Genomic DNA, 11,931 nt, shown 5'->3' with positions numbered 1-11,931 from the left:
CAAAAAGGGGGAACTGTAGAGAGCTGCGGAATGCTGTGCCTTAAAGATGGAGCTGGTTTCTGCCTTATACCTTCCCGATGGTGAGTGCTCTCTGTCACGAACAATTCCACATTTGGCTAAGGCTGAGGATCTGGCTTGCTTCCATGTATGTGGACCTATCTGCATTGCCCACGTGGCACGCCTGGGTTGACTACCCAGAGGCTATTTAAGCTGTGGGCTGGCTTTCCCCAGGGTCCGAGGATTGTTCAAGGTTTCTGAATAAACTGCATTGAAAAAAAAAACAAAAAACAAAAAACAAAAAACAAAACAAAACAAAACAAAAAAAAAAAAAAACAAATGTTATTTAATTCCAGGTTCTAATGGTTTAAACCGTGATCCGATTCCAAAGCTGCAAAAAATAGAAGTAGAACAAATTGGGGAGAGGAAGAGGATTAATTCGTGAGGAAGGTACATAAGAAACTATGGTCAAAATGCATCTGCGCATGTATAAAAATGCCCTAATGAAATCCATCATTATGTATAACTAATATTGCTAATAAAATGCTAAAACTTGGAAATTGGTATGTTTCTGTGAATTTTCCTCTGAGGGGGAATAATACAATGAATACATTTTATTCAAACCACACCACTTAGAATTATAAACCTCAAATAGAGGCAACCTTTGATCTTTAGAAATTTGTTGAAACCCACCCCAGGGGAGAGAGCCAACCCCTGACACTATTAACAATACTCTGCTATGCTCACATATAGGAGCTTAGCATAGCTGTCCTCTGAGAGGCTCTATCAGGCAATGAATCAAAACAGATGCTGAGACTCACAGCCAAACCTTAAGAGAAGCCTAGGAAGTCTTGTGGAAAAGTGGGGGGAAGGATAAAAGGACCTGGAGGTGACAGGATCTCCACAAGACCAACTAAATAGGGATCAGAAGGCCTTGCAGAGACCGAGTCACCCAACCAAGGACCATGCAAGGAGTGAAACTAGGCCTCTTACACAGATGTAGCCAATTGGCAGCTTGGGCTTTTGGTGGGTTAAGTAAGGGGAGCCAGCGCTGTCTCTGGCATGGACTCTATTGCCTGGTTTTTGATCACTTCCCACTGGCAGGGCTGCCTTGCGAGATCACTGAGGAAAGGGGCACACTCAGTCCTAATTCTACTTGATGAACTGGGGTGGATTGGTGGAGGGATGGGGTCTCTTTTTCTGAGAAATAAGGGAGGGGAGATGAGGGAAGAGGAAGGGAGGGTGGGACCAGAAGGAGAGGAGGGAGGGGCACCAATGGGGATGAAAAGGGAATACATTAATTAATTTTTTATAAAAGAAATTTCTTAAAGGTTGATTGATGCGACTTTGTGAGACTTGTTACAGTTTATTCTTTAGGGGTTCCTGTTTCCACTAGACGTAGTTATCACTGGAGCTGAGCTATTGTTAAAAAAATTAAACTAGCAGTTAAGTTATTCCCACTAATTAACCATGTAAAAGGTATTGTCCTAGTTTTTCTATGTAATTATTCCTGTGGTTACTCTGTGCCAGGTACTCACAACAAACACATATGTGGTACTTTCTATGAGCAGTGTAACAGTGTCCATGGCAGATTTCTTCCAGGACTTTTATACACTAATGTCCATGAACATTTAAATTCCTATGCATGTGTGTGTTCCTTAAGTACTTCCAACTATACCTGTATTATTTATGACAAGTAGCATGATGTAAATGCTCCACAGATAGGTATTATCGTACTATTTAGAGAATAAAGACAAGAAAAAAGCCTCAGGTGTTCAGTAGGGATGCAAATGTTTGAATTATTTTCTTAACTAGCATTGATTGAATCCATGGTTGCATAATCCAAAGATACAGATGGCACAGTGTAGTTTGCTTATAAAAATATATTTTAATACAGTAATTCTTCAAGAGAGATAATATTAATATCCTGATTTTAGAATGAGAAAAATATACAAGATTACTTTTTTCCAAGGTCACACAACTAACTAGTGCTTATTTAAAATCACAGTACACACTGTGGTTTTTTGCCATTTAGATTGCAAAGAACTTGGACATTTTTTTTTCCTTTAACCCATGTACCATCTAAAATGTTAAGAGGCATTATTATTTATTCATAAAATTATTTTCCACATATTTAAGATACAGGATCTTGCTATTTTGCCTAGGCATGGCTCAGCCCCAAATTTTAAGCTGCTCTTTTGTCTAACTCTTTGGAGTAATGAGGATTTTAGGCACACACCATTGTGTTCAGCTCAATTTAGTTTTAATATAAGGAAAATTAATTACAAAGACCAAGTAACTTATATAAGGCTTCATGGACAGTCAGTGGCTCTGCCATTTCTGTGCACACCTGGGCTTTTCGTCACTACTATATAAAAAATATTGACAATGATCAAGTGTTTGTCTTTATTCCTAAACCATGATAGTTTGGTTCTAGGACATGTCTTTCCAAATAGAATTTCAAGGAGAAGCTAAATGAAAGTGTTAAAATTACTAGCCTGTAAAACATGACACAAAAGTGAAAAATCACAAGATCAACAAAGATTCTTAATTTACAGTAGTCCAGGATCAAAAGTCAAATAATTTTGCCATGAACCAACTGGCTCTCTCAGCAGGTAGCCAGTTGTTAGAAGTACTAACTTGCCCCATATTCAATTATCTTTAAGTTTTTGGAGGCAGAAGTCATTCAGTTCCAATACTCATCAGTGAGGGAGCCATTTTAAAAATCTTTAATTATGTTTCTATTTAATTATTTATTTTGTGTGTACCTGTATAAGTGTGTATGTAGTGGTAGTGGTGCAGGGGGAGCTGCTAAAGTTGTGTGTGGAGGTCAGAGTACAGTTTGCCAGAGTTGGCTCTCTCCTTTCTCCTTGTATGGCCTGGACATTGAACTCAGGTCAACAGGCTTAGTGGTGTCTACCTTCTGAGTCTAGCTGACCCACCCTCCAAAAAAACTTACCTGACATTTGACCTTAGACATTTAGTGAAGAAGTTCGGTTGATTTAAGAAGTTCTGTTGATCTTGAGATTATTTAGAATTGGGCAAACTGATACTTCTATAATTCGGAAAACAGAAATCAGTTTATGGGAATAAAAGGGCTACATGCGTGGTTTGTCTTTCACTCAGATGAGAAAATACGGTAACACAACTTAGGTAAAATGGGAGGATGGAGGATGTGGTTGAGCATAAATCCTAGTTATCTTGGAAACTTTCTATGGCTTCATGAATTATGTCTGGCTTTGAGAACATCTAACTCTAGAGTTCAAGATGGGCCATGCTCTGAACATGGAAGGACAAAACTTTGAGAAATAGGAGACAGGACAGAGAAACTGTTACCAAACTCATGCTATAGCAAAAAGGAATATGTAAGATTAGCTTGAGTGCTGATCAGGAATACTTATTTTCATGGTTTTCTTATCAGCTTGCCAAGACATTTTCCAAGTTTGAAAACAAAGATTGGTAGAGAATTACAATTTTTCTTCTTTCATGAAAGAGACTGATATTTTTTTTTTTATAATTCTTCTCAAAAGCATTCATTTTCCTGATAACCACCAAACTTCTGGCTATGCATACATTATCTTACAGAGATGAGTTTTTAAATTCTGTAAGTAGAATAGTTAAGGTCTGTGTCAAGCACAAGGCATTGCATTAGTTATACCCTGTTCCTAACAGTTACCATGAACACCCATTATTTTAATTCAATTAATATCTTCAACTTTCTGAGCATTCCATGAAAAAAATGGTGAAGCTAGACCAAGAATAACAACAAAAAAGCTCATTCTCATTATCAACAAATTTAAAATACATCACAATGACCAGTAGGAGTGACAATTTCTTCTTAGTAAATAATAAATCTACATTCAAACCAATCAGTGGTGTTCCTTCAGGGAATAAATGTGCCCATAATTCAAGGCAGAAAAGGGTAAGTTTTCCCCTTTTCCAGTTTCCCTTAAAGGAGGAAGGATTGGTCATCAAGGTTGGTATGTCCAAGATAGGTCACAACACTAAAAATGTCTCTAGTTCTACTCTCGGAAGTCTTGGTGCTATTCATTCCAAGCATGTAACAGAAAACACAGGTACATGGTAGTGGCATTGTCACAAAGGAGGAGTGTAGGAACTTGGAGAGCATCTTTCTCCCCATACAACATGACAACTGGAGTGCTCAGAAGTAGTGCGACTCAGCCTGCTCCACCGTGTTTACTGGCAACAGAGACCAACTCGACGTGAGTGCAGCTTGGATTAACATAATAAGTGTCGCGGGGTAATTAAATTCTTCCACATCACATGTAAGTATACCGTGTTAATAAAAAAGTAACTGCACCTCCATTGTTTCTGCAGGTTCAGCTTAATTACATGGCAGTTAGAACTCTCTTTCTCTTTATTCCTACTCAGCAAGGATTCCCTTTACCATCTGCTGATATTTAATTAATGTACATTAAACGCCCTGCTCTATTATTAAATGTAATTTAACAACTTACTCCATGCTCTAAATTCAAGGCAACATGAATGGGAGCAGTAATGAAGTGAAACAGAATTTACTCCCCTTATTAAAATATTACATACACATTTATCTGCACATTACTCCACTCAGTACAGATTTGGAAAGATATTTCTCACCTTTTAAGTGTGGAGTGACTCCTGGAAGCTTTGTGCTTTACTGAGAGCCAAGAAAGAATTTTGGTTAGTAGAATTAGCTGATTAGAATGAAGCTCCCTGCTGAAAATTTTTCAAAAGCCTGGGACCTTGAAGAATTGATAAATAAATAGAAGGAAACATTATAGACTTCATTTATCATTCTTAAGAGAGCCCTACTATTTAAAATTCATCATACATAAATTTCAAAGATGAAGGAGAATGGTGACAGGATTTACGAAGTGTCATTCCCTTGTTTTAGAATCCAGATAGCATCAAGACTTTCAGCTTAATTTGTATGGGCTGAGCTTTACCAACTGATAGTTGTTGAATCTACGGATTTAGGCACTGGCACGCCCAAGGTCACTATGCTAGTGCTCCCTCACTGTGACAAAATATGCAAGAAATCCAACACAAAGAAGAGAAGATTTGGTCAGGCTCATAGTCTTGTATGATTTCTTCATCATCATTTGGCTTTGTGGTTTCTGGAGATTTAGAGAGGCAGAAAATCATAGGCAGAAAACATCATGGGGAAAGATGCTCACTTTGTGTCAGCCAGAGAGGTGAAAAGAGTGTAAGGAAGAATGTCTGATTATACATAGAGCACTGCAAATAAGATACATCCCTGTGGCCTACTCCACCAAGCTCCACCTTCTAGTTTATATAACTGCCATAGACTGTTCTTGTTAATCTGTTAATGGTGGTACACAGTGATGAAGTTATAGCCCATACCATATGGTGTGTAATATATATATATTATATTACATATATATATAATATATATTACATTCACATATATATACATATATTACAGGTTTTCTAAAATTCCAGCTTTAAAACCTTGCACCCCCCCACACACATACGCACACACACACAGCTCCCAATAAATAAGCTGTGGGGGAAATTTAATATTTCAAGTCATACCAATTTTGTAGCTAGTAATGGAATTACCAAAACCAAGATTTAAGCCAAAGACCAAAATAAGGTGGGGTGATTAGATTTCTTTGATTCCTATTCTGGGTTCAAGCAAAAAAAAAAAAAAAAAAATTATTATCTAAAGGGAAGTTAAAAACAATTATAAAACCAATTAACAGTCAGTCTACTCCACTTTATTACTCTGAATTAACACTTTCTATGATTAAATACTTCTTCCCAAGGGACAGATTGTTTCCCTAGAAGGATTCAGAACTCTTTATTCAACATTATGATCACATTTTATAACACCAATGCCATCAACTCTCCATTCTTTCTCCCCTATCCCTCTCTCTGTTTCTCCACAGATATAGGTATAGATAGATATGTGAATATATATTCGTACATACACATTAGTTTAGTTGTCTTTAGGTGATATATGCATATACACTTTTATGATATAAATGCTTGATACTATGCCTCTGTATAGATTTTGTATTTTCCCAGTATATCTGAGACAACCCAAGTAATTCAGATTCCTGCATTTTTGAGTACTCTCAGTGAGATGAGCCATGGTATTGGAAGTTTAGAGAAAGAATTTTCTCAGTATTCCTCCACTCTCAACTATGTTTCTCAAAATTGGAAAAAAAAAATCTTTGACAGACTACAACATCCATTTCAAAACAGCATGTTCCAAAATGTGAATTATGAACTATGAACATTGCTCCAAAATACTAGATCTGGCTCTGCAATCATTTCTCTTTCTTTCTTTCTTTCTTTCTTTCTTTCTTTCTTTCTTTCTTTCTTTCTTTCTTTCTTTCTTCCTTGTCCAGAGTAAAATAGCAAGAAAATCAGCAGAAATACTGGAGAAACCACTCAGAGATTTCCATATGATCCAGACAATAACTTGTAAGATTAGAGAATGGCATTGGGGAATGAACCTGAAGGTACTTAACTACCACTCCATCATGCTAACAAAAGAAAGCAGGCTCTGGTGATCACTGCCCTTTGCCTTCTACCTTCATCTTTATGCTTTCTCCTCTAAGGCGCTGTGTTGGAAAGCAGGTGTGGCACAGTGAGCAGCAATGTGTATTCCAGCTGTGGAAAGGCAGTTTCCTTCTGCTTATGTTGGGTGTTGGGTTGGTAAACAGTTGGTGAGCTGTGAGTGTGAGACAGGCTTCAAGTGGTACTACCCATGTTGTTGTGCTCAGATTTCTGTTTCTGAATGACATATTTGTCACAGTCACATTCTTCTCCATCTAAATTACCCATATCAACTATGTTCCATCTACAAAAGTTTTTTTAAACACAGAGCTGTGTGTTTGTGTGTGTGTGTGTGTGTGTGTGTGTATTTGAAAATCTTGTTGATTTAGGAGAATGTGGGATAAAAGATGTGACAGGGGAAATTGTTAACTAGAAATTAATTTTACAATGACTATACTCATAGGGGGTTGGAGTAAAGATACTTCATTAGCATTGAGCCAAAAATTGAATTAAATCTCAGGTCAAGAAATATCCACTCTTAGACTCTTACAAAACAGATGTCTACTGAGAACATATAACTGAGTAGAAGCTAAACACCAAGGAGGACCCTAAGGAAGATGCTCATTCAGAAGGGCAAACAGGATAGACATCCGGAGTAGGAAAACACAGGGAACAGCACAGGAGCCTTCTAGAGAGGGCCTCTGAAAGACTCTACCCAGCAGGGTATTCGAGTAGATGCTGAGACTCATAACCAAACTCTGAGCAGAGTATAGGAGTCTTATGAAAGGAGAGGGAGATAGAAAGACCTAGAGGGGACAGGAGCCCCACAAGGAGACCAACAGAGCCAAAAATTCTGGTCCCAAGGGGGCCTGCAGAGACTGATGAATCAACCAAGGACCGTGCATGGAGAGGACCCAGACCAGCTGCTCAGATGTAGCCCATGGGCAGCTCAGTTTTCCTGTGGGTTCCCTACTTAGAGGAGCAGGAGCAGTCACTGCCATGAACTTGGTTGCCTGCTCTTTGATCATCTCTTCCTGTTGAGGTGGACTTACAAGACCACAGAGAAAGAGGATCCTGACAGTCCTGATGAGACCTGATAGGCTAGTGTCAGATAGTAGGGGAAGAGGACTTCCCCTACCAGTAGACTAGGGAAGGGACATAGAGATAAAAGAGGGAGGAAACCAGGAGGAGATGAGGGAGAGGGCTACAGGTGGGATACAAAATGAATAAATTATAATAAATAATAATAGTAATAAAGAAAAAATTGCCAAAAAAAAAAAGAGTTTAGGGTTAAAGAAAGAAAAGAAATAAAACCTTGAATGGAGGTTTGTGCTCCAAAACATGTGATCTACTTCAAGGACTACAACAAAGAACAATTGGAGCCTGGAGCTGAAGTCTGTGAGGGGTGTTGATTACCTGGGAGGGTTTGGTGTCTGTGGAGATTAGAGAGATATTCTGGTGCAAACCACAGTGAGATATTGGCTTTGTCAGCATGAGATGAGAAGGAAAACTATGGATAAGTCCTGTGGTTGGCCTGGTCCTGTTCAATATTTCTCATTGATCCCACTCTCCTCTACAATAGAACAGGTCCCTACAATATCCTGTATCAAGGTCATTGCTTTTGTGGGAGGAGGCCTCCTCTGCTGCATCTCCTAGCCCTGCTCTTCGCTCTTCATGTCAGCAAATATGGTAACGTTTCTTTATCTGAAATTGTTTTACTAGTGTCTGTGTTTTGTGGGTATTACAGAAAAAGCTAATTGGCATTAAAATGCTTTCAAGGGGTCAAAAGAAAAATACAGTTGTCTTCATTTCTACCTCTGATATCCTCTCCAAGCTTAAAGCAGAGTCTTACTATGTACTTAGGAGAGGTTGAAAATTCTCCATCAGTTTTTCTGAGAATGCTTCTAGGTCCTCTTTTTTTTTTTTTCTCTCATCCTCAGCAAATCAAAAGTCCTTTAGCATAAGTGATTTAAAATGCATGAATGCCTGAAGTTTCAGTTGCCATTGCAGAAATGGTAAGAAGAAAATGTTCTCATCATTGTAGCTGAAGTGTCCTGTCAATCATTACTGACAAAACGAGCTAGCAAAAGCGATCCATAGAACCCACCCTCCCTCTCTGTCACTGCTGACTGTTCCCTAGGAAATATCCAGGGAACTCTCAGTGCCTGACATAAGACTCATTCCCAGAAATTGTAAAAATATATCAGTCAGTGTTATCGTTGTCATTCAGGGTTGGGTGTTGTTATTTTTAATTCAATTACTTTGTAGGATGGGTGAGAAAAATAGAAAATATAAAAGGAGAGAAATGCCAAGGGGAACATTATCCTGTCATTTATGATGGTAGATAACATCCCTGGTCTGGCCCACTTCTGTGTTTGATTTTGCAAGTGTGAAATGGAATGCATTCACTTGTCTCTTCCTTGGTACCATCAGCAGCTTCATCTTGCTAATGGCACTGCGTGAGGCTCTATGGCCAAAAGGAAAGAAGGCATCACTGATGTGGTCCAGCTCCACGATGTTCCCACTGACATAACCAAGGGCTTCAAGATAGTCTGGATAGAGAAATTGTGCAGTTTTTACACCTAAATAAGATGCCTCACTAACTTCTTGATATTTTCTCTTTTTTCAGTATGGTTTTCTTACTTTATTCTCTTTTTTAATTTGAGGATGCCACACTTGAATGTAGTGGAATTTTGTTATATATACATACATTCATTTTATAATGAATAAAATACTGTGTGTGTGTGTGGTCTGTCCTAATATGTTGAAATATTATCACCCTAATTATCTGTATGTGAGAATTAGGATTGAGGCTTCAACCATGAGAGGGACAAAAAAACCTGGTTCTCTCTCCCTTAGCAGTCACTGCATAGCTCCTTTGAAATTTTCCTCTATCTAATATGGCATGTTAAGTGGCACTGGGTTGTTTTTATTTTTTCTTAATTTATTGTTATTTTAAAAGCACAACCCAGAGGAAGAAATGCACCATACAGTATAACCCTGTAAATATGTTATATATTCTGTGCATTTATCTATATGTAATTACAATAGATATTTTCATAGAACAGTTTTGAACCACATTGTGATAACTTTCTGTTTCCTTCTTACTCATTTTTTGGTTCTTTTATTTTTCTCTGTTTTCTTCAACCATTTTGTTGTTGTTTTGGTTTTGTTTTAAAGGATAGCACAGGGAAGATGGTTCAGTGGTTAAAAGCTTTTGTCTCTCTTGCAGAGGACCTGAATTTAATTCCCAGCACCCACATGGTGGCTTATAACAATCTACAACTCCAGTTCCAGGGAATCCAATAACTCTTTCTAACCTCTGTGGGCACAGAGCACCCTCTTGTTATACATACTTTCATGTAGGCAAAATATTCATATATGTAAAAAAAAATCTATAAAAATTTAAATATATAACATGGCTGTCAGAGACAGCCCCTGATCCTCTTATTGGTGAACCCACCTGGAAACTGAGCAGCTTATGGGCTTCCTCTGTGGAGGGAGTCTAGGTCTTCTCCATGCATGGTCCTTAGTTGAAGTATCTCTGCAGGACCCCCTGGGCCCAGGTTTTTTGGCTCTGTTGGTCTCTTTGTAGAGTTCCTGTCCTCTCCAGGTCTTTCTATCTCCCTCTTTTTCTGTTAGGTATCCTGCACTCTGCCCAGAGTTGGCTATGGGTCTTAGTATCCCCTTTGATACCCTGGTGGGTAGAATCTTCCAGAGGTCCCCTGTGGAAGGCTCCTGTCCTTTTCCTTGTCTTCTCTTACTTCAGATGTCTATCCTGTTTGCCCTTCTGACATGAAGTCAGTGGCCAGCTCTTTGTTCACCTGCCCTTGGAGGATGCAGCCTTGCCGAGCAAGGATGCAACCAGTCCTGATGAAACCTGATAGGCTAGGGTCAGATAGAAAGGCAGGAGGCAGCTATGCTCACCACTTAGACAGCATCTTCAACAAATGGTGCTGGACCAACTGGATGTTTACATGCAGAAAAATGAAAATAGATCCATATTTATCACCCTGCAGAGAACTAAAGTCAAAGTGGATCAAGGACCTCAACATAAAACCAGATACCCTAAATCAATTGGAAAAAAAAGTGGGGAACAGCCTAGAACTCATTGGCACAGGAGACAACTTCCTGAACAGAACACCAACAGCACAGGCTCTAAGAGCAACAATCAATAAATGGGACCTCATGAAACTGAAAAGTTTCTGTAAAGCAAAGGATACCGTCATCAAAACAAAACGACTGCCTACAGATTGGGAAAGAATCTTCACTAACCCTTTATCTGACAGAGGACTAATATCCAGTATATACAAAGAACTAAAGAAGCTGAAAAGCAGCAAAACAAGTAATCCAATTAAAAAATGGGGAACAGAGCTAAACAGAGAATTCTCGACAGAGGAATATCGAATGACAGAAAAACACTTAAAGAAATGCTCATCCTCATTAGCCATCAGGGAAATGCAAATCAAAACGACCCTGAGATATCACCTTACAGCAATCAGAATGGTCAAGATGAAAAACTCAAACAATAACACATGCTGGAGAGGTTGTGGAGAAAGGGGAACCCTCCTCCACTGCTGGTGGGAATGTAAACTGGTACAACCACTCTGGAAATCAATCTGGCGCTTTCTAAGACAATTAGGAATAGTGCTTCCTCAAGACCCAGCTATACCACTGCTAGGTATATACCCAAAGTTCGTTCAAGTACACAAAAGGGATACTTGCTCAACCATGTTTATAGCAGCTTTATTTGTAATAGCCAGAACCTGGAAACAACCCAGATGTCCATCAACGGAGGAATGGGTACAGAAATTGTGGTATTTTTACACAATGGAATACTACTCAGCAATCAAAAAGGAGGAAATCATGAAATTTTCAGGCAAATGGTGGGATCTAGAAAAGATCATTCTGAGTGAAATATCCCAGAAGGAGAAAGACAAACACGGGATATACTCACTTATATAGACCTATAAGACTCTAACTAGCAGTGTTTTCAAAGCAAAGACTCATGACCAAACCTTTGGCAGAGTACAGGAAATCATAAGAAAGAAGGGGAGTTAGTCTGTTGGGGAAAGGATAGGAGCTCCACAAGGACCAAATATATCTGGGCACAGGGTCTTTTCTGAGACTGACATGCAACCAAGGACCATGTATGGATATAACCTAGAACCTCCACTCAGATGTAGCCTGTGGTAGCTCAGTAACCAATTGGTTTCCCAAAGTGAGGGGAACAGGGACTATTTCTAACAGGAACTCAATGACTGGCTCTTTGGTCTCCCCACCCCTGAAGGGAGGATCAGTCCTGTTAGGCCACAGAGGAGGGCTTTGCAGCCAGTCCTGAAGATACCCGATAAAACAGGATCAGATGAATGGGGAGGAGGTCCCCCCATCAGTGGACTTGGAAAG

The sequence above is a fragment of the Meriones unguiculatus genome, chromosome 4, assembly GCF_030254825.1.
Source record: "Meriones unguiculatus strain TT.TT164.6M chromosome 4, Bangor_MerUng_6.1, whole genome shotgun sequence".
In the NCBI taxonomy this organism is placed as follows: Eukaryota; Metazoa; Chordata; class Mammalia; order Rodentia; family Muridae; genus Meriones; species Meriones unguiculatus.
Note: the sequence above shows the minus strand (reverse complement) of the source record.